General features: G+C 41.8%; 1 protein-coding gene across 5 annotated transcripts in view; it reads left to right on the top strand.

Moving 5' to 3' along the window:
- Window positions 1-23,985, top strand: part of ptprda (protein tyrosine phosphatase receptor type Da) — a 254,866-nt gene that overhangs the window by 65,239 nt on the left and 165,642 nt on the right. The window lies entirely within an intron of this gene.

Raw genomic sequence — 23,985 nt, 5'->3', positions numbered from 1 at the left:
TTTCATTTTTCATTGTACTCAGGAGTGCATGTGTGTCATGCGTCTTTGGGAGGCATTGCATAAATATGGAGGAAGACTCAGATGCGCAGGGTTGAGCTGCTCCGAGCGGCGTCAACATTCCGACATGCATCTCGATTTGAATTGTATTCAAATGAGCGCCTTGTAGCCCAGATTGTTGAGACAACAAGCGTTCAGGGGCAAATTGACCCATTTTAGAAATGAAATGAAGCAAATTAGAATTTTATTTTGTTGTGACACTTTTGATTTTTAACTCATTCACTGCCAGACATTTTCAGACCCTCTTTTACCCTCATGTTTGAAAAAAAATAGAAAAAATATAAATAAATTCCTGGGATTGAATGGTTGGACTGCAAAAAACAAATTCATACGTCCATGGCAGTAATGTGTTGAGAGCTAAAATTGCAAATTTAATTTAATGTATTGTTTTCTAAATAAAATAAGTTCTAAAATTTCAACTTATTATAACTACGGATGTTCGATACCAGTAAGAGTATTTACTCTTCACCTCTAGTACTTTTGATATGTAAAATGACCTTGCTTTCTGACGCAGATGATAATTCGCTAATGTGACAAAGTGCCGCAGTATAGAGCCAACCATGGCCAAGGAGAACTTAATTGATATCAGATTTTTTTTTAATTTACCTTAAGTATCAGTGGCTGGTATCAGCAGCCTCCGTGAGTATGATAACTTAAAATAAGATACCTGCTATCGGTGCTCGCCCATCCTTTGCTTAAAACGTATACTAAATTAAGATAAAACCTGCTGAAGTAGCAAATTAATTCATACCTGTGTTAATTTGGGGGAAAAAATCACACACATTGGGGGGTTAAGATCAGGGGATTTCCTTAATATTGTCAACTGTAGGCATGTGAAGCCCTTTGAAACGTTTCTGTGACTAAGGGCTATATAAATATAATTGACTTGACTACAACTTTATTTTTTATTGCTTTGCTGAGATTGGAATTGAATGTATTTTTTCCGCCCCCAAAATCCTGTACAATTTTAAAACTACAATTGTTCCCTTGGGAAAAAAAATAGTTTTTTTTTTTTTTTCCAGCAATCAATCACATTTTTCATTTGTCAAATGTTATTTTCATTTCTGAACAAAAATAATAATATTGATGCTTCATAAGTTTGGTAGACAGATCACGTCTAAAAGAGACAAAAAAAAAAAAAAAAAGACAAAAAAGTTTTGGGGTGGTACGTGGTCGCTGCCGGAGGAGAAATGATGGAGGATAAGTGCAAGCGACTGTCATTGACTCAGGCTTGCAGCATGGCCGTGGGCCAGGCCGGGCCGGGCCAGCCCAGGACAGGACTGCAGGACCTCTCAGGGACGCTTCAAGGCTCGGAGCATCTGTTCAAGAGAGGGCGGGGGTGGCCAATCTATCATTTCGGCCCCGGTGTGGGAAAAAGTGCAGTGAACAAATGAGGAAATTGGCATACCTCGACTTCCGTGTTTCGTCTGGGTCTTAAATAACGGAACTTTTTCTTTCTTCGGGGCGGTCCGTGTTGGTCGGGTAATTGAAAAAGCGGCTGCGGCTGTACGGGCTCAACTTGACTGACTTGACTGCTCGGGAAAAGAGAAAACCCCTGGCTGGCTGAGAATAATAAGTGCCCCTGGGAGGCCGCCAGATGGACGTTTACTGTGAGCCTAGCGGGAGAGGGAGCAATCTGTCAAACATCACACTGGGCACACTCATGTGTGTGTGTTTGTGCACACTGTGGGTGTGTGCGTGTGTGCGTGTGTGTGTGTGTGTGTGGGTGTGTGTGTGTGTGTGTGTGTAACACTGCAGGTTCACGTCCGCTGTGTCCATTAAGAGACTTGAAACATACGACAATCAGCTGATCTATACTTGCAAGGTCAACAATCCTCAGTGTATTCAGACGGGCACTAACGAGGCCGACCTCTGCCAAGGCCGAACATGTCCGTCTTGACAGAAAAAAAAAAAAAACATGCTGAATCCACTCCGGTCCTGTAGGTGGCACTGATGCTCATTACCAGGTTGTCAGCCTTTTTCCGGATCTGTAAGGGATGGAAGTGCCCATTAGAAAGTGGTGGGGATTTTTTTTTTTTTTTCTCCAATGACCTGGCATGGCCCCGTTGAAAGTCGACTGTAACGCCTCCTCACTCGTCAACAGGGTTTCCAAAGAAAAATAAGAATTCCTTATTTGCACAGGTAATGCTGTTCCACTCCAGTCCGGTAGGTGGTGGTAATGCGCATTACAAGGTGGTGGGCTTGTTTTTTCACAGCTCTGCTACAGCCCAGATAGTGCACTAACATTCCTCGTCCGGTACTTTAACAGTGTTCCAAACTGAAAAATCAGGATTTGTAGGATTTGCATTTTTTGCGATTCCACTCCAATCCTGCAAGTGGCAGTAATGCTCATGCCAAAAGTTTGTGGGCCCTGATGCCAGTGCAATGTAATACCTCCTCATTTGGCTCTATACTAGGGTTCTGCATTGAGAAATCAGGATCCACGTAGGCAGATCTATTTCACTCCAGTTCTGCAGGGGGCCATTAAAAGTATTTATCATGAGTCTTTTTGTGCACGGAAACAGGATGTCAGTGAGCTTATTACACGTTTCTGGCTGCTCGGTAGTCAAACGGGAGCCGAGTGAGCACGAGGGAGCGGTCGCTGGCTTACGCCGCTAAGCAAATAGCATTATAGAGCTTGAAGTCTAAAAGTAGATGCTGCGCTTTGTAATGCTCAGGAGTGGAAACATGGAAGATGATTTATTCAGCTTTTTTCTTTTTAATTCATCTGTGAGCCTTTCAAGTCTCCATCTGGGCCCTGGGAAAATGCTGAAAAATACCCATTGCAGTCCTGTGGCTGTGTTTATTAGCCTTGGTAATGCTTGTTGTCTTTTAGCTGTGCTCTTTAGTTGAGTGGATGTGTCCAGGCTGGTCCAATGTGACAGTATGGCTTGTCACTTGAGTGGTGACTTGCGGAGCAGACCGGAAGGCTTGTTATTGCCTTGAGCCTTTTCATAAAAGCTCGCATTGTGGCGTAAGCCTTCCCCTCTGTTGAACTCTCTCGACACAATACAACAGCAAGTTCGGAGTAGCGACCATTTGATAAAGAAGGCAAGAAACATGATGGAATTCAAGAAAGAATGTCTCGCCTCTCTCCCCTTCATGTGGCATACACCATCGAGAGTTTTCAGGAAAGGCAAAAGCGATGTTAAATGTTCCTTTAGCCACTCGTCATTCATTTTTATTTCAAACTGGTTTGTATATACATTTTCTTTAACGTGTTTTTTGTTCAGATTTTTGTGTGTTTGTAACAAATTAGTTGTATTTACTTCATCTCCTATGGGAAATGTTGCTTTGGTTTTGGCATAAATGGGTTTTAGTCGGATTTTGTAGAACGGATTAATCACGAAAACCAAATGCTCAATGTCTTAGCTTTCGGGCCATTAACTTTGTCAGACATCCTCAGAAAAAGTACATATCGTACATTTATGGACAACATAATCAAAGTGATGATAATAGCTTGTATTTATACATCACCATTGTAGAGACTCAATGATGCTTAGCAATAATTCATAGAGGTATTTAAAATGTTGAGCATGCCATTTTATGTGACAATGGCGAGTCTTTCGTTGCTTCCTTCAAGCCACTTACTGTAGTGTCACATTTTTTTTTTTTTACATATAGTGGATGACATTACATTTACTGTCCACTCAGAAAAAAAAGTACATCAGTAGTTGGACCTCCTCCCTCCCCCTCCGCACACCCTCGAGGGAGTGTGGCATATGGCGGAGGCACATTGAGGTGTCCTCTCCGTGCCTGACCGTTGTGAAGCCAAGCGTCAGATGCTCACTTCACAGGACAACGGCGCACTTTGAGACGCACGCGCTGGGCATCCATGAGAGGCATCCTGGTTGCCCACTCTCTCTATTATTAGCCATCCATTTCCGGTTTCTTGCTTGGTGCAGATCCATATAAAGGTGCCAGTTGCAGAATGAACTGGAAGCATTAAAGTAGATTAATATATTTGTTTGCACAGTAGATTGCTGGGATTTGATTTTGATTTTTGAGATATGCGCAATAGATGGCCTCAAAATGAAAATAATAGTTATTTTTATTATCAATTAAACTTTGATAAAGACCCATTCAACCAAGTCAGAATTACCTCCATTATACATTTTTTGCATATATATCACGATATATACCGTTACTGTGCTTATGCAAATGATTTTGTTGTCGAGGCGCCTGCACTAACCTGCTCCAAGCAAAATTGTACAGGCTGAATATATTCGAGAAACCGCATTATAATTTCATTCAAGCATCATGTTTTTGTTGACTTGGAAATCTGCTCGCTTAAAATATCACTTAACCTAATATATCGTCGCCATCCTCTGAAAAACACTTATCTCCAATTTTGTAAACCTTTTTTAATTTTCGCATAATGCGATGTCTGTAACGCGGAAACACCATTCATGTAAAAATAAGAAAATGAAAAAAAATGGAGGTAAATGTTTTTCACATGACAGCGACGATATCTTATCACGTTGCATTCTGTAAATAAAACTGTCACAACTGATGACCGCAGTGATACAATGCCAAGAAATCCTGTGAAGCAAATTAAAACATCAAAACTAAATAAAAATAAAAAAATAAATGTCAGTATTATATATATATATATATATATATATATATATATATATATATATATATATATATATATATATATATATATATATATATATATATATATATAATATATATACCCCGAAAATGACAAAAAAATATATAAATATATATAAAAATTACAAAAATAGTTTAATCCACTGAAACATTATTATAAATTTACATATTTCTAGTAATGCAATGATTCTTCACGTACCACGAGAGGGAGTCCACCTTGAGAAGAATTGTTTCACAGCAAAGCGTGAACATGATGTCATTGTTATTGGCACATTTTTCAAAATTGACAGTTCCTTTTGTTTTTAAGCTGCGTCAAAGCTTTTAAGTGCATGCGCCGCTGCTCGCATCCCACTCGAACCCCTAAAGTCACTCCTCTTCCCCCTCATTTCCCATTGACGTATCTCTAATAAGCAGAGCTAATTAGCCGGGCTTCAAAAACAATCAAATTTTGCTGTTTTGCTGTCAGGCTTTGGTGTTATGAAAGTGACTTAATAGGCCGAGCACCCATTAAAAAGTGTTTTGAACAGCCTGTCATCTCTCAGTGATAGCATTTCTGCAAGCGTATACTACTTGACACTTATTATAGTGGGACGTTGCATAAATGTTATGTTATAAGAAGTGGCCAAAGCCGGATATTTGACAGTACTACCCTTGTGACAAGCCAATCTCAAATTATGTTCCATTCAAACGAATGGAAATAACCATAATTCATCCCAGCCCCCCTGACCCCCCGCTAAAAAAAACAAAACAACAACCCAAAAATTATATAATGTGTATTTTTCCTCTTTTATTTAGTGGAGAGAAAAATCGCTCTCCATAATAATATATTTCATAAAAACAGTCATGACATAATTAAATCGAATGAAAAAGGAAAACAAAAAATTGGCACATGGCATCAAATGAATGGTGCTCCTTCTGGTATGCCTGCCTTGGCCAACTAGGGTCAGTATAAGACATACAGACAGTATACTTGTTCATTGAGGCATGATTATGAATCCCACTTGAGTCCTGAGCAGTCCTTACCTCTTTACAGCAGCCAATCATATTGCAGCAGTGTCCTGCCTAGAACACAGTGGGATTCATAATATATTAAACTTCACTTTGAGCTCATCAGTCCAACGCTTATGTTAGTCGTTCTATGCAAAGGATAAAGAATATATTACTGTGAGTACTGGTTTAACGTATGTCTACATGTTGTTGCACCATTTGTGCTCAATCTGTTGCTCAAAGGGTTTCAGCACCGCAACGCAGATGTTAATTAGCGTTAGCATGAAGCTAGTAGACTGAAAGTCTCGGCTACGTTTTTTAAAATACACAAGGTGTTTTATATTTGGTTTTAGAGCCAAAGGTACAATGTTTATTTCCAGTAGATTTGTAATATTCCCTATTGACTCTTAGAAAAAGTAGCTAGAATGCAGTTGAGCGGAAATCATCTTTTAAATAACACAATCTCCTTTGAGAACAACATCTGGCCCAAGTTGACCCACGTGCCAACCATTTGAGGAGGAGGACGAAGTTGATGATGAAGACTGGACAGAATCCATGGCCTGGCTTCTCGGGAGGTCGCGAGTCAGAGTTTGCTGGGCGGTCGGCCCGGCCCATCTGCCGTTCTGGCACCGCTCACTCCGTTGCAAGACGCAAGTTAGCAAGGGCGCTAATGGTGATTTGGGTCGATGGTAAATGGTGGTTGGTTTTGTGGCAAGTGCTAAAAATAGGTTCGGTGTAGCTTTGTTCACACTGAATGGCAGGTAGAGACTGTCACTCACTCTTTGTTGTTGGATAATATACACTTACATTCACTCCAGATGTGCAAGTGTTATGTTGTGTTCACTCAGAATGCGAGATTTACCCTTGCCAAGACTTGGCCAAAAGTCAGCTGTTTTGTTTTGTTTCTTTACATGTTTCTTGGCTCAATAAAGGTTCAGGAAATATGTTCTAGGAAGTCAAACAACATCCAAACGGTTAATGTTGCCATTCTGAATAGTTCCTGGTGGGATTGCAGAGTTTTTTTTTTTATGGTCTCTTCAGAGCTTTGTTAGGATTTTGACAAGTCGGAGAGAAAGCTTGGGATAAGAACGTTGAGCAGAGCACGATTCACCGTGAGCTTATTTTTGTAAACCCGGCGAGCAAGGCAGGGAGGTTTCCGCTTGCAGGAGTGGTGGCAAAAATCAAAATTTTCCACGAGGCATTAAAAAAATAAAATAAAATAGACTTGGGGGATGCGATGTGCAAAGAGGCAAGAGACTCGCAAAGCGCTTTCCTCAAGCTGAAAGGTTGTTAATTGGTTTTCATCGCACTTTCAACTTCATTCACTGCTCTAAATTTAAATATGCCGCTAAAGGTGTTAAAGAAGTTGGCGAGGAAAAGTTCTGGTCGGTGGTGTATTTGACACCTTTGGTGTCGACGGTCGCTGTCGTCTCGCGCTGCGAAACTCACAACAGTCGAAAGGTGCAAGTAACACGCTCTTCCAGGAACATCTAACGATATTAATGCGGAGATTGAAAAATGTAAAGTGGATGATTCACAGCACCTCTCGGAGCAACATTAAATTCAGCGTCCAGAGTTATTGGTTTGGGCTTAGGTTCCTGTCAGCGGCCCAACTTCGTTAATCACCAACTCTTGATTTAGTAGTGTGACCTCAAGCCCATGCATCCCACTTATTACGGGATGTCGACATATGGAGATTTTGCTCGCAAGCACTTTTCCTCACGACTGCCTATCACAACAAATAATATTCTGGCATTGAACCAAAATGTCACGTCCTCCATGACGGGAGCCTTACATTATGTCAAAATTAAAACTGGGAGTGTGATGAACGAGAGGGCATTCAAAAGCTGGGAGGTGTGTGGGTTACTGCGTCCATGCATTTTTGCCAGTCGGGGATGCAGATGAGTCTTATCAGGCAAGAAACTTTATCACGTTTGATCGTGTTTTCAGAGTTTTTGCGTTTTACGGTGAGTCATAAAACTTTGCTATAGGCAGATTGAAACTTAGTCTGCGTGGTTCAAATTTGGCATCGATAGACTCCTGCAAGTGGCCCCGCTAAAATGGCTGCTTCAAACCAAAATGGCAGATTTCCTGTGTCCGTGAAGGAATACATTCTTGAGACTTTTTGGTGGGTCTATTCATGCTAGATGTGCTGACCAAATTAAATGCGGCGAAGTGCAACTGACTTCTGAGTTACGATTTTCAAAACATTTCAGGTCACACGACTGAGCCATTTTAGGCTCATTTTGGTTTTATCAATACCGCAAGTTGTAAAATGAGATGTGACAGGACAGGGCATGAAGTTACACATTTAATTTGCTTTTGTGGGCTCCATTAAGGGATGCGGTGGTTGGATCTGGCACACGGGTCTTGAGCATGATGTACACTATAGCAGTGTTTGGCAACTGGCCACACTCGGAGTGGACCCTTGATGAATTATAAATAAAGAAATGAATTAATTATATATGTACCGTATTTTCTGGACTATACGTCGCTCCGGAGTACAAGCCGCACCAGCCATAAAATGCATAATAAAGTAGAAAAAAACATATGTAAGTCGCACTGGAGTATAAGTCGGAATCCAAGTTGCCTCTGTCCCTTAACGCAAATAAATGTGTCCATACGGTAAGATAACTTTAAACTCACCAAAACGGTCGTAGATCGATTAAATAAGTATTTTATCTATCGCCGACCATGTAGAATGTTTCCAAGTCTCCCAAAGTATTTTTGTATTCGGTCGTAATTTTCTTTTTTTTTCTCCTCCTCTGTTGCTCGTGCGTGCGTGTGTGAGTGTGTGTGGCTGGTTGATGATGCAACACCACAGCCAGGCACGGCGCATTTAAAGAAACAGTACACTATTTTGTATAGATGGATTGATAGACAGTCAAATTGTCTTTTTATCATACTATTTTAATTTCTTATTTAACAAAATATTAGATTTTAACCGTTTAAATTATTCATGCATTTATAATAGCTTTTAGGATTTAACTTTTGTTTCATTTTGTGGGTTACAATTACATGTGAAATTAATATCGAGGTAATTGTCATGGCTTGTTAGTGCTGACTTCCTCTGCAGCTTGACGAAGGTGTAAAATGGCTGTAAACACGTCAAGATAAGATGTTGCTTAGCAGACTACGTAAACTATGAACTGGAGATGGCGTGATTAAATCTGCCAATAAAAGTTAGAAATATTGGGGACAGATTCAATTACGCTAAAGTGCCTGGAGAGGGAGACAAAACATCATAAATACAAGTCAGCACTAACAAGCCATAATGTGTTAATAATTTCACACAAGTCGCTCCAGAGTATAAATCGCACCCCTGGCCAAACTATGGGAAAAAAACTTCGACTTATATTTCCTTTTTCCACAAAAACAGGGCAAAAGTGGAATGAAATTCATCCATCCATTATCTATACCGCTTATCCTCACAAGGGTCGCGGGGCCTGGTGCCTATCCCAGCTGTCTTCGGGCAGTAGGCGGGGGACACCCTGAATTGGTTGCCGGCCAATCGCAGGGCACACAAAGTCAAACTTCAGCACTCACAATCACACCTAGGGGCAATTTCGACAGTCCAATCAATTTACCATGCATGTTTTTGGAATGTGGGAGGAAACCGGAGTACCCGGAGAAAACCCACGCAGGCACGGGGAGAACATGCAAACTCCACACAGGGAGGCCGGAGCCGGGATTGAACCCACGACCTCTGAACTGTGAGGCGGACGTGCTAACCAGTCGACCACGTGCCGCCCGGAATGAAATTCCCGGAAAACAAATCCCAAAATATGACAAAAAATATTGAAAATGAATTTAAAACACTGTGACTATATGAATCCACCTATGCCAAACTGCAAATATGCAGGGGCGGACTTCAATTTGACGTTGTAATATTACCAATCACTACTAGATGGCAGACATGTCTTAGCTGCACTCAAACTGGGTCTTAAGCTGCCCTCAAAGTGAGTAGGCCTATTTTTTGTTTTTTTGCAGATTTGGAATGAATTGCAGTTTAGCGTTTTTTTGCCAGCCTTGAATGGTAATGTTTATGCACTGGAAAAAAATACAGTATGGGATAATTATTTTGTTTGCTTCAAACCCTTTGTTGTTGAAGTTAGGGTAGTGGATCCTTTATACCTACAATGAAAATTGTTATCAAAAATGAAATACAAGCACTTATTTTGCACATATTCATGTATTTTGTTTCATATTTAAGTTATTCTGGTTAAGAAGTGTGCTCTCCTATGTTGCCCCCCAGGAGCACTGATAAAAAATGGCAGCCCCTCCAACATTTACATTGCCCATCCCTGCACTAGAGATGCAATGAGGACTATTGATGAAGTCATACAGCAACATATCCCATTCAAGCTCGAATGTAAGAACAGACGCCGCGCGTGACGTGCACTTCGATTGGACCCTAGGAATAGTCATCAGCTGTAAACCTCATTGTCGGATGCTTTTTTCCCCTTGTTTTTTTTTTTTTTGCGTCTTAAACACAAATTGTTTAACGTTAAATTGAAAGCTGGATAAAAATGGGTTGGTGTAAAAACTAATTTCCTATAATGCAGTTGTAAAGGCTTGATTATGTTCCCGTTAGTAATACGCCTCTCTAACAATAAGTCTCAGAATACACAGTAATCACCAATTATTTCAGTGGCTTTTTACCCCTCGTTGTTATTTCTGGTGGCAGAGTTCTGCTGACGAAACGGTACACCACCCAGGCTTGGGCGAGCTGAACCCCGACAGCTCGCAGGGGCTTTGCGAGAAGTCGAAAGCGCGCCGGTCGTGATAATAATGCCGCAGAATGCTGGCAATTCTGCTGGGTCCGCCTGCATGCACCGTAATTGTGTCCTGCCAGGTGGAAAAAACATCAATCAGGCTCAGTGGTGGGAAATTAGAGTCACGATTGCGTCTACTCATTGTTTTTGTTATTTTTTTACTTCCAGCTATTATTTCTATTCTGTTCACACTCGTTCTCTGTTGGTCTGTGACAGTGATTCTAAACAAGGCTGCTGTATTTTGCTTCATTTGTCCCAAAATTATTTTTAATGATTACAAATGCAAAGTATAATGGTGCCTTGAGGTACAAGTGACCTGACCAGACAATTTTCATTTATTTCTTATTTACTTTGAATTACACGTTCAAACTGAAGACACAAGAGCTGTGTGGTGGCAGAGAATTCAACTCACTTCACTTCACAATATAAGAATTTTGGCAAATAGTGAACAGATCTTTCAAAAAGAAAAATAGGCTCCAAGCTGTTTTTGCCACTCCCAGTTGAAGTTTAATCTAAAATCAAACACAAAACTAAGAGACACTTTGTGTATTCAAACCAACTATAGTTTAGCCTTTCAGTACGCTAGCCTAATGCTAATGATGATTACTATCTATCTTGTGCTGCTTTCACCCTTTAACCCATTAAGGCATAAAGCACCTTTCTCAACAGCTCCCCAAAACCCGTCGGTCGCCTTTGGAATTACCCTTAAAAACCTGAAGTTCTCCCCAGAAATTCAACACTTGCAAAATGATTAATATATCACCCCCTGTAGCAGACAGAAACATAATTCCAAAAGAATTAAAGAGCTTAGACATGTGGCTTTCACACAGGCAGAATTTATTATTATTTACTGTTTCAATCGAAGATGTAAAAATAACGTGTCAGTGCAAGAGAAGCACTATTTGAATTTTTAAAAAATCGAGTGGTAATTACCAACCTCTATTCTGTTACAAAGACGTCGATATCGTAATTGTCTACAAACCATATCATATCACGTTCGACTGGTTCCACTGGTCGTGCACGTCGTCTATAATATCACTGCCGTTACTTACTTTAATCAGAGCTCCCGGCGATCGACGGCGTCCGCCATTAGCCTACCTTCGGCTCGAAAAAATTCCACGACAGCCTCCGCGGTCTCGCGACACCGTCACGTGTATATTCTGATGCTGTAAGTTGGCTAAGAGACCGAGAATTTGATTAAAAAAGGACGGTGAGCTATCTGATCCCCCGGTTTGAAAGGTAGAAAGATGCAACAGCGCTCCCGGCTCTAGTGGTAGAAATGCGGTTATGCGCTCCCGGGCTTAATGGGTTAAGCAATGTATTGAAAACAACTGTCATTAATGTATTATTTTATAAAATACAATTTTAATTTTTCCTCATTAAAAAACATATTCCAACATTGTATGTGTTTTGGGGGGATGTTGGAATGCATTCATGGCATTTCATGATTTGAGCTGAGTGTTTCGAATTACGAGCGTGGTCATGGAACAAACTGAACTTGTCCCTCAAGCACCACTTTTTTGTTCATCTATCTATGCCTGCGAGTCGGCGACTTATAGTGACAGGCAAAACAATTGGATGTTTTTCATTAAATGGTAGAATATACAGCAAACCTGTGTTTCCACCTGCTGCCATTCATGCAACACAATTTAAAAAATATACAATGATTCGGTTCAAATCATCGCGAACTAAAATTTTAAAGTCAAACCGCTCTCAAATCAATTCAATGCAAATATACTGCGATAAAAAAATGAAACACAAGTAAACTGTACTTTGGCGGTACTTCATCGTCATAGCATTATCTGTAGCCTTTGTATACCTGATGGTATCCGTACCACACTTTGAGAGTCACTGGTTTCGAGGAGAAGTCGACCTCCGTTCCTGTAGATGTATGGCCAGCTGCTCAATATGTTTGTCTATTGGAGTGTTGCTTTCTGCGATTCATGGACGCACTTTGATTTTACCGGTTGCCTTTCTTTTCTCAATTACATTTGCTGCCCATTAGTAGCGTGATTCAAGGCCTCTGTGGAACAAACTGCCACCCGATCACACCATTATTATTCCCTGATTAAATTCATGCTTGGGGGGAGGGGGGGAAGCTCCCAAGTCACTCACGCTCTATTAAGAAGATTGAGTGTCCGTGTTTAACACGATCTAATGGATGGGTGAATTACGCCTCAGCTATTAATGTTTAATACGTAATTGAATGTTCGACATGGCCAAACTTGTTTACCGGGATAATTGATGCTTATGTTGTGCCGTTTGTCCGCAACACGCACACAGACGCACACACCGGGCACGTGCACAGAGAAAAAGGAGTAGAAAGCGATGTGAGTTTGTATAGTTTACTTTAAGGCGTTTGGAGTGCAACCTTTGCAATACGGCAGTCAAAAAAGTCGAGCGTTTTGATGTGTGATGTTCCGAGTCGGAGCTTCTACTTGTGGTTCCTCCGGAGACCCTCCGGGAAGGCCGCCGCCGCCGCACGCAACCATCTGCAGCTGCAGCCTACAGGCAAAACACAGCGTGTGTTGTAAATAAATAGGCACATATCTGGTCTGGCTACCACAAAGTTGGCGGCCTCGGTACCCTGTTAGTTTGGGCTACAGCTACGTCAGATTATGCAAGACTATGTAAGGTTGCAGAAAAATTTCAAATTGTGGTCATGGAACATGACCACCATCTACTCGACCGGAATGGAAGTCTGACATGCGCTAGGCCTGGATTTGCCGCGGCGTTATACGTCGTAGCTGCTAAGAATCTCATTGGTTGCGTTGGATGCACTGTCCGCCGTCGGGGTTAGCCTTTTTTGCGATCATGAAATCTTAGGGAGTAGCTTTTCTTACTCACAGAATCATTGATAAAGTATCGGTTTGACCTGATTATTGGAACACTTGATGCCTCCATATATCATTGAAAGTTCGGTGGGATGCGCGGTGGTCTTTTTCAAAACGATGACCTGTCACATTTTCACTCCGACTCCATGATCTGACTACTGATGCATCATTCTTGATCCACTCCTACTCTCCGACCGTGTTGCGCGATCAGTAATCAATATGGATGGATGATTTACCAAGAATTGACATCAACACACACACACACACACACACACACCCACACACACACACACACACACACACACACACTTTCCTCCATCCTCGCCGCTGAGCAAACGCTGGCCTCCCGTCAACAGAGCCTTCCTCCCAGGTGGTTTGTATTTAGTTTGAACTTCCAGGCAGGTTTAAGCTGATGAATAGCTTTTATTGAACGTGAATACATTTAAGGATGAGGATTAGTCAGCACTTCCTCTCTGATGATCTGAGTCCGCCGCGGGATGTGCTCAGCATGTTAAAAAAACAAAACTGCTAAAGGGAACAAAGATTTTAGCTACAGAAAAGACGTATCACTTATGTCATCAGTAAAATAAAGAAGCATTATGCCTGATTTGAAATGTCTTTATCAGTGCCTGCTTCATCTATTAAATTTAACTTATCATGAGTAGAACCACGGAAAAGACTCAGACAAAGAAAGTGTGCCATTTGGTGTGAATGAAACATTTTTTAGTCATTTTTGCCATTTCCAGCGGTCTTTCAAAAGCAAATTTGTCCTAGAGATTTTCCCCAGTTTCTGCCAAATTAGAACAGCGACAGATGGGCGGCACTCAATCGTAAAACTTCAGTTTTCATCATTGCGTGAGGGCGGGACATCGCTACAAAGTTGGACGACTTGCCGTAAAAAAGAAAAAAAAAAAAGAATACCGTAATTTCCTGCGAATAATAAACGATACAAAGTCGTGCCCCCGTGTTGTATGAGGGTTGGTTCAAAATTATTGCATTGTTGACATTTTATAGACATTTACCACAATGCGTACTTGCATTCCAACCCTATATTTAATGTACAATGTAAAAAATGTAGGTAACATACAATTTGTATAATACAATAAGTTGTTTGCCGTTTCCAGTCACAGTGCAATACAGGTAAATAAGAGTTTAGTTGCTAACTCCCTATAACTTACCACATCGGTGTTTCTTCTCAGCGGTGGTTTAATTCCAAGTACATGAAGTACTTGTTCTGTGCTCATATCCTGCAGTTAGCCAGTATGGTCGCCTGCTAGCATTGGCCACAATCTCGCACTTATTATGCACACATAACGGTGTGTCGTTGGCTATTGCATAATGTAGAGTCACCTAACATTATAACGATTGTTCCATGCAAAGTTATTGTGGGAGGGTATTAAATGTGTTAAATTATATGGCGGCTTTCCATGTGCATTACTAAGTGTAATGAGCTTTTTTTTTAAGGCCATTAGATGGTGTCTTTACACTTTCTTTTCTTAAGATATTTGGAGCAGGGCTCCAGACTATTTTTTTTTGTCTTAATTAATATCGCAGTGGCCCTTGACCTGAAATTATAGGGGTGCAAGTAGGGGCACACACCGCAAATTAACTTGCACAGTAAGTAAATATTCATCCCATTCATTTTCAGTATTATTGATTAATGGGCTTAAGTCTGGCGCAACATTTTTTCAGCAACAGAAAATATTAAGGAATACTAATTATATATATAAAAAAAAATACTGGTTGCATTGCTGTGATTTAATGAACATTTTAGTTAAACTGTCTTCAATTTTAGGAGCAAATTGTCATAATTTGGGGGAAGTCTCGAGCCCCGGGCAGCTTTATGTATATGGCGCATTTCACAGACAATGTAACTCATTATGCAAGGGGACATAATATTATAGTAAATTAGTGTAATAACATTGCAAAGGTATTTCCCAGAAGAGACTCTTTGGTGTACCCTGGTACGCTAACATTGACTCCAAATCAGTTCCATGGGTTAGAGTTCATCACTACTTGCAGCTGAGTTACTATTACTCAAGCCGTCATGTGACAAAGGGTCCGTTTTAACTGCGCGCGGCGCCCTTTGACATCTTGTCGTCTTGATCGGTGTAAATGGCTTTCGGCTGCCATTTCATACACGTCGGCTCACACATTGTACTACTGAGAAAACGGATCGCTTTATGCAATCAAGCGGCCTTGGGCTTTAAGCACGCCTTTTAATTTGCACACATATGCCACACCAAAGGCGTGCAATTTACGCAAGCCGACTTTCAAGATGTCATCGCGGAGTTATCGCTGAAGTTCCAGCGCGCCGGCACAGTGTCACTTTGTCGCAAAAAGTGCACATTTCAGCGGGTTGTTTAAGAAATCGTGTCTAAATTAAAGCGTAAATGTGAAAGGAGACACATGGGGACTGTCAGCTTGTCTTGCATTCTTTTGAAGACAACTGTTTCCCTCTTTCTTCCCTCAGCCCATGCTGCGCGCACAATGCTGCCAATTAGTTAATGGGGGGACGGTGAGGCAAGTCGTTTTCTTGCATGTGCGCTCGCTGCAACGTGGAGCTTCAAAGGCAGCTGGAAAGCAGTTAACAAGCCAGGCGGATACTGTACACGAGTGTGTGACGGCCGAGGGAGTTGAAGAACACAATAGTGGAAGAATTCAAGTAGTTGAGAGCCATTGATTGCTACAATTTTGAAAACAAAGCTGCATGTTTGAAAGCAATAAGAACATTATTGCGTTTGTGCATTTCGGACAATAGGGTACGCTAATGAGTCTCTTAAGGGCCCGACGTTTGAATTGTGTGGATCTGTATTATTATGAGACTTTTGTGTTTTATATACAACTTATCTGCCTTACAAAATGATATTAAACATATTCACAATCGAGGGTTTCACATCTGTCTAGTATACGTCATTAAAATTTGGTAGCAATCGAAAATTTCCGACAAGTTTGTCCGACAAGTATGCCGGGAAAAGGACATAATGGCCGCTTAAGTTCAAACATAAATGAGCATTTTCCATGATGAGTTCTGATACTTTTTGTCTGATACTTTTTGGACGTCCGCCAAATGTCATGTTGCTACATCCAAGCCGGAGTCAAAGGCTGGATTTATCCAGCCAGCACAATTTCGACTGGTGAACTGTTCTCAAAAAACAAAACAAAATGCAAGCCAATGGTCATAATATCCTAATAAACATTTGTTTTACCGGCATCTCTGATTTCAACCAATCCAAAGTATGTTGCTGTGTTGTTCTGACAGTACTGGAGCCAAATGAAGTCCTCAGAATGATTATTCCTTCCACATTTTCACTTCATAGCCCGGTCTGGATTTATTGATGACCCTTAATAAAACTGTATCCTCTGATTAATGTTCTGCGCACGGCTGATAAGGGTGATAAATAAAATGCCGGATGAATGCATGCGCTACATTCTTATTCCTCACACCCTACAGTAGTTAGCGGCTCTAATGTATTCTGGGGCACCATAAGACTCCAAGTTGAGGGTTTTAAAGGAGCTCACCACTATTGATTTTGCACCAAGAGTGTCTTCCCAGGTTCATTATATGTGGGGGTGGGTAGTGGAGGGGCTCGGAGCCCAAGAAGTCAGGCCAGCGTAGGATAAACATACCAATTTAAGCATCCCTGGGTTTGTACATAATTTGTACATGTTTCAATTGAGCTGACAAAAGGGGCTTTGTAAAGGGGTGGCCAAAGTACCACCCCTTCTTGTTACATTATGGGTCCATTTAAAAAAAAAGAAAAAAAAAGTTTTAAAGTCCAAACGGTATTTCAAAATGTTACACATATAAGGTAGGATAGTATACTAATACATTTGAGTCTCATGTCAAGCTGTTGTTTTGTGTTGAATTAACTACTGAATTCAGTCGTTTTATGTAACATAGGTTCATTATCGCTTACATTCTAGAAGCATGGTGTTGACGCTTTTCTGTTGTTTTTTTTTTTTTTGTCCATTTTGTGACAGACCGCAGTAAGTCAATCAATCCAAATGTAATACCAGTATTGTGGCATCGAGAGACAATTGCAAATTTCTTTGGGGGAGGGGGGGTGTCAGCCACTTGCAGATTTTTGCCACTCACAGCAAGGCTTGGTCTCTTCCCCCTGTCAATAACAAAAGTTAGCCTGTATATGGAAATGCTAAAAAAAAAAGATGGAATCCAAGCTGCTACCATGTCTTCTATGTGCCGTAGTCTGAACTCCAGTATGTTGCTTGTGTTTAGATGCATATTCATATAGTCATATTCACTGCTTTTGAGTCTCTATAGTTAAAAAAAAAACATTAACATATCTGAGTTAATGTGTTGAAAATCTCAATATCGCATAGCAGGGCTCGGCGTGCAGATGGCGGTTTATGCAATGGGGGGGGGCTCGGCTGGGCAAACGAGCGAACATCAGTGCGAGCGATCGATACCTCATTAGCGCCTCTGCTTTCCGTCGTTCACGTTTTGTCACTTTACGTACGGCGTCTCAGTTCATCGCATGCCCGTTTGAAAGGCGTGCTCTGCATTGCCAGTTGGCCGTCAGCCTCGTGAGCATATTTTTAGATAGGCTGCGGAGGAAAACGGGAGACTTAGATAGCTCGTGGCGCTGGTACACTTGGAGATAATGCGGGATGAGCCTTGGGTGTATAGGGTGTGTGTGTGTGTGTGTGTGGGAGGGGGGTGCAACATCCCTCTTGTCACTTTAGATAAGAGGAGGGAAATACGGCTGGTTGCCGAGGGACTGGCTAAGTGCTTGTCACTGTCCCTTCCGCATCTCAACGACGGGGGCCACTTTGGTGCGTGCTGAGAGGCAGATGCCCATCTCTGTCCCATCAGTTCACTTCCAAATGGACAATAAGGTGCGGGACAAGTGGAAGCGTGTGTAAATATTGTGGCTTACACTTGTCACACCCATGCGTGTTATCTCACCAAAATGGAAAACTTCAACCACTGGCGTGTCCTTAAAGAGGAAGTCAAACCAAACGTATTTTTTCAAGAATGTGTTCTATGCAGGCCCACTAGTTGAAACAAGGCATTCTGATAAATTCAATTTCTGGAATAGGAGTTAATCCACTCGTTTTTAGCCATCTCCGGGGGCGGCCATTTTGTCACTTCTGTCGACTGAAAATGACATCACAACTACTCAGGCTCAGGCAACGACCAATCACGGTCAGGTCAGCTGTGATTGGTCGTTACCTGAGCCCAGGTGAGTTGTGATGTCATTTTCAGTCGACAGAAGACAAAATGGCCGCCCCCAGAGATGGCTAAAAACAGGCGGATTTTGCTGCTTAACTCATATTCCACAAACGCAATATTAATGAGAATGCCTTGGTTCAACTAGTTGGCCTGCATAGAACATCCATCCATCCATCCATCCATCCATTATCTATACCACTTATCCTCACGAGGGTGAAGCACCAGCAGTCCTCAGGCAGTAGGCGGGCGACATTCTGAATTGGTTGCCAGCCAATCACAGGACACACAGAGACAAACAAACACCCGCACTCACAATCACACCTATGGGTAATTTAGAGTGTCCAATTAACCTACCAAGCATGTTTTTGGAATGTGGGAGGAAACCGGAGTACCCGGAGAAAACCCACGCAGGCACGGGGAGAACATGCAAACTCCACACAGGGATGCCGGGCCCGGGATCAAACCCACGACCTCTGAACTGTGAGGCGGACGTGCTAACCAGTTGACCTGCATAGAACATATTCTTGAAAAAAATATCTTTTGGTTGACTTCCTCTTTAAACACACCATCTGGAGCCCAAAGCCTTTAAGCCTCTAAATATCTATACACCTGGGTTCCCCAACCTATCTATGGCCAATGTAAGGCCTTAGGAAAGGCTGCCAAACTACCCGGAATGTATTTAATTAGAATAATCCATTACATTTTGATTCAGTTTTCCCCTCGATATGGTAATGCTACAAACTAGTCGTCAAACTTAGCCCACATGAAATTATAAAGTCAAATGGTTTGCAATTTCTGCCTTGTATTTGTGGTTCAAATTTGACAATCTGACACTTAAATGACCACTTGAAACCAAAATGGCAGACTTCCTGCCTTTTCGGGCATGGCTTCTTGAGACTTTTTTTGTGGGTCTGTTCATGCGAGATGGGAAATTCCAGGTGCCTAAAGGAAAACTGGCTTTGGGGGCTGAATTTCAAAAATGACCTTTTGTAGAGGTGTCGCGCTGGCTAAAATGGTCTATTGGTTTGGTGTAATTTAAAAAGTCAATTTGACCCGCACCATAACAGGATTAAATCCACAGCAAATAGTTCTTGCCCTGAACTCTCTTTGAAAAAAAAAAAAAAAAAAAAAAATTAGAAGACCCTCTGGGCCAAGCCAGACGAGCTGTTTACACCCCCACTTCCACTTTTTATGCTAAGCTTGGAGCCTGCCGGCGTTGGCTTAATATTTCATGCGCCGTCGCCGGCGTTCGCAGTCCCTCTCATCTGGCTGACGGGATGTAAGCCAAAGTGTGCGTCCTCTCCCAAACGTCAGTCCGCCTCCTTTTGCAGGCACGCCATTCGAATCCCCCACCCCCTCAAATGTGCCTTGTTTAACACGACCAGCCTTTACAAACAGTGTGAGTGTAACGTCAGCTTTGCTTAAAACCCATTGCATCATCTGTGAATGAAAAAATAAGGTCTTCCATTATGGTCTAACCCTGCTTATCGCGATTTGCTATTTACAAAATGGCCTATTCAGATATTTTTTTCCTGTGGATCTTATGCTCGGCTTTTTGCTGGAAAATTAATCTTTTTTCAGCTTTTCTGCTCTCTACGTAAAGCCCTAAGATGCCACAAGACGCCAGTAAAGTCTCGACGAATAGGAAAGGGTCAATTGGTGTCAAGAAAGTATGTTCAAGTGATTCAATCTAGATTGTGAAGAAGAATGAATGGCTTTTAAAATTCTTACCGGAAAGCATTTATTATTTAGGGTAATGTTGTAAAATGAGTATAAAATGCTATTCTGGGTTTAGAGATTGTGGTATATGTAGACATAATTTTGTGCAGGTTTTGTAATATCAATATGACATTGCGTTGATTTACTGTCATCAATTAAAGTAATCAAAGTCGAAAGTGGTCCTGGCTGGTCCACAAAGGTGATCCAGGATTGACCAATTTGACAATCTACCTGGTGTACCATTAAATTGATTCGGAAGCTATCATTTTACATCCATTTATTACGTATCTGTTGCTAAAAATTGTTGATACGGCATCTTTCAAATCTTTATATTTTTCGTTTGTTCAATATTGATATCATGGTTTATTGATCAGTAATTCACATTGTACTCATATTATTTTGAATAACCAATATGAGAAAGATGTTAGCATTGTTGCTAGCGCAAACACACTACAGGAGATGTCCTGGCTGGTCCACCAATATTCCAGACAACTCTTTATTATTTTATTAACCAGTCGACTGCAACATCGTCAATGGTCGATGTCACGGCTCGTCCATCAAAGTGATTTTATTTTTACCTACATTTAACTCTTTGGGCGTTGCCATAGCAACAACTGAGCCGCATATTTGATCTTATCGGGATTATTTATGTATTTTGTCAGAATGTGCTTCGTTTTAAGCAGGAACCGTTTGAAGGCGGTTAGGAAGCGAGGAGTCGTGTGCAAACATGATCCGGGACGCCGGGAACACGGCGAGATGCAGAAAAAAGGTGACATCACCCGCTTGAAGTGAAACAGAGATAAAATTAGAAGCAATGCACTTTTTAATCTCCCCCGGCGCGCGCACTCTGCAAGTGATCACCACTAGCAGGAATAATAAAACAAAAAAAGCTGAATCATCGAGAAATGAGAGGTGAACACAAGCCGCACGTTTATCTGCACCTGTGTGCACTCTCCATTCCAGTTATTAGTGGAGGAATGCCAAATGAGAAGGCGAAGGCTAAAGAAGTATTTCAACAACAACAACAAAAAAAAGATGAAGTTCAATTTCCACCCTATGTGAAGTATTCCATTTTCATAGCATGGAGATATGCGCCCACACATGTCCAACGCAACCTAGGAACAGGCAATGAGGCCTTAGCGTCCATGCTAACAAATTGAATGCTATCCAAGTATTATTTAGTTTGTCCTAGTTTTTTTGCATTTAATACAGAATAGGGATTAACTAACTGAATGTATGACGTTCAGTGTAATAAATCCAAGCCAAGTCATAAACATTCTGTTGAATCCAGCAATCTTGTTTCCCATCCAAAGGTTTGATCCTCCAACTGGAGGCATTTGTCATGTTGTTCCACCTTCCGATTGCACTGTGTCGGCGGGATATTTGTTCTTATTTGCCGGTGACAGCTCAATGTGCACTCTGGTGTGTAACAGACCCATAAAGGCAGCACGGAAATTTATATGGCCTCGCTGTCAGGTTTTCTTCCTCTTTCGCTTGGAAAAAAAAAAATCATGACAAAAGTGGGATAAGCAGCTCAATTCCTGGCAGGATATCCACTTCATTATTAAAAGTAGTTTTAATATCTTTGTATTATGTGTCCAGGATGGTTCACCGCTATAGACCACTAAATAATTGTGAGTTGCCGTAGCAACAAATAAGATTGATTATTGGCCTCATTAGAACTACAATGGTACCTCAACTTCAAGTTGAGTTCTTCAAGAATGGAACCGTCATCCTGCCTTTTCTTTTCTTTTTTTTTTTTTTTTTTTTTTGTGCCTTGTAGTCCGAGTAATGATTTGAGTGCACTTCAGACCCTCCACTGCTAGATGGCAGCAGTAAACTTCACGTCAAGTGGGAAATAATGGAGAATTTTTCCAAAAAAGGAGAGTGTGCTTGCTTCAAGCGCTTCATTGCCACTCCCAGTTGATTTTTAAGTGGCCATTGCGGCCTATCATTTTAATCAATGCACAAAGAAATAAATTCCCGATGGAACACAATTTTGGCGTATTATAACAACACAAGGTGTCATGTCAACCTGAATGTTGCAGTGTTTGGTAACTCGTACAAGACGGCTATATCCTCTCTGACAGCGACGACGCGCGCACATACAGGCTGATGTGTTTTTATTCCACAACACGGGCCTTACACCACCCCACCAAACCACCCACCACCCCCCCCGCCTTACGCTGAAAACGGGGCTTGCAATATAAAGCTCCTTTCCGTGATTACCTTTCTCGCCATTCTTTAATTAAATCCACTCTGTCTCACATTATTAACCGGACTCCTCGGAGACGGCTCCAGCGCTCCTCTGGCCTGAGAAGTGAAAATGAAACGGGCAAGATGGATGGCGAGTGCGTGTGGAAAGCTCGGCGTGTCGCTCCTGAGACTCCAGACAGCCGCTCCCCCCCGTTGTTTGCGGCGCTACTTGAAGTGCTCTCCGTTTTCTCTCATGCTCCTCTAATGCCTCACTTCCTCCCTGCCCACTCAGCAAACAACCTGGGAAGATGACCCAGACGTATGGGAGCATCCCCACCCCCCACCTTAACGCTCTCATGCCCGTTTCTAATTAACAATGCGAGGCAGCGAGGCTGGGGAAGGAGACACAGGTGAGGGAGGAAAAATGGGTCAGCCGGCAAACGAAGGGAATGTTGGGCTTTTCCGGAGCGGTAGCACAGACTAGTGGCTAAGTCCAGGAAGCGCACTCTCCCACTCTGAGGACAAAGGGAGTTGCTCTGCTATGCTGGGATGCACTTTCATTTTTCAATCTTTTGAACATACAACAGAATCTCAGTGCGGGACAATGTATATGGTTTTGACGTCGCAGTTTGACAAAATTCAGATCAGGTTGTTCGCAGTCACATTTGGAAATAGGAAGAGTATAATAATATACAACATACGTGGCAGCTTCTTTCTTGACAATTGCACTACGTTGCTAATGTAATATACTCACTCGTGTGTTCGAGGGCTATTTTTGAACAAAACATTTTCTTTATTGCTTTTAACTTTCATAAACGTGTAACCAGAGGACCGTGGCCCAACCTTGGGCCGTGAGCGCCCACTAGTGGGCCGCCGTAAAGAATTTCAGTTAGCGCATGTTACTAATTCAGTACATCAGAGGTGCTGCTGTTAAGGAGATGCACAGTTACAATACAGCTTTCTGCCGCTAGGTGGTGATAAAGCTTCAGTCACTTAATCACCTGTAGACAAGAAATTGAAGAAACCTAACAATGAAAATCATGAAAGGTAAAATCTAATCATCAATTATTTTTGTGCTAATAAGCCTGACTTCAGACATTATTTCAGGAATTCTTTGCCTGTTTGGCATCTTGTTGGGTGTCAGAGTTTACACATCAATAAATAATGCACACGCCATTTTGTTAGAATTGCAGGCTCGTCCTTGACAAATTCATACTTGGGTGTTTGCCCAAGTAAGTGCCAATCAGATGCGTCCATCCTCGATGGATGCAATGCTACATTTCCAAGCATCTGTGCCTTTGCCATTTCATGTGAGCTTCAACGTTTGCCTATCATTTCAACTATTCGTCATGAAAGAGGGCACGTTTATCGCCGCCCTGAGCTTTTACCTTGATCCTTTCATCCGATCCGTGCAAACAGTTGAATATCGATCCAGCAAAAGCTTTTAAAGCCGCCATCGTAACGATGTGAGGCGATACGGTGGCAGGAGAGGTTGTATATTTAAGATCATATTTTCCGCGGGGAGGAAGCTGGGTCGGTGGGGCTAAAAAGACAGAGGGGGAAAAGAGGTGTCGAGTTTCCCGAAAGTGGCACACGGGAGCTC

This window comes from Filicampus tigris, chromosome 2 (genome assembly GCF_054856515.1).
Source record: "Filicampus tigris isolate MCC_2025a chromosome 2, RoL_Ftig_1.0, whole genome shotgun sequence".
Classification (NCBI taxonomy): domain Eukaryota; kingdom Metazoa; phylum Chordata; class Actinopteri; order Syngnathiformes; family Syngnathidae; genus Filicampus; species Filicampus tigris.
The sequence above is the reverse complement of the archived record's forward strand: the minus strand, read 5'-3'. Positions and strand labels throughout refer to the sequence as shown.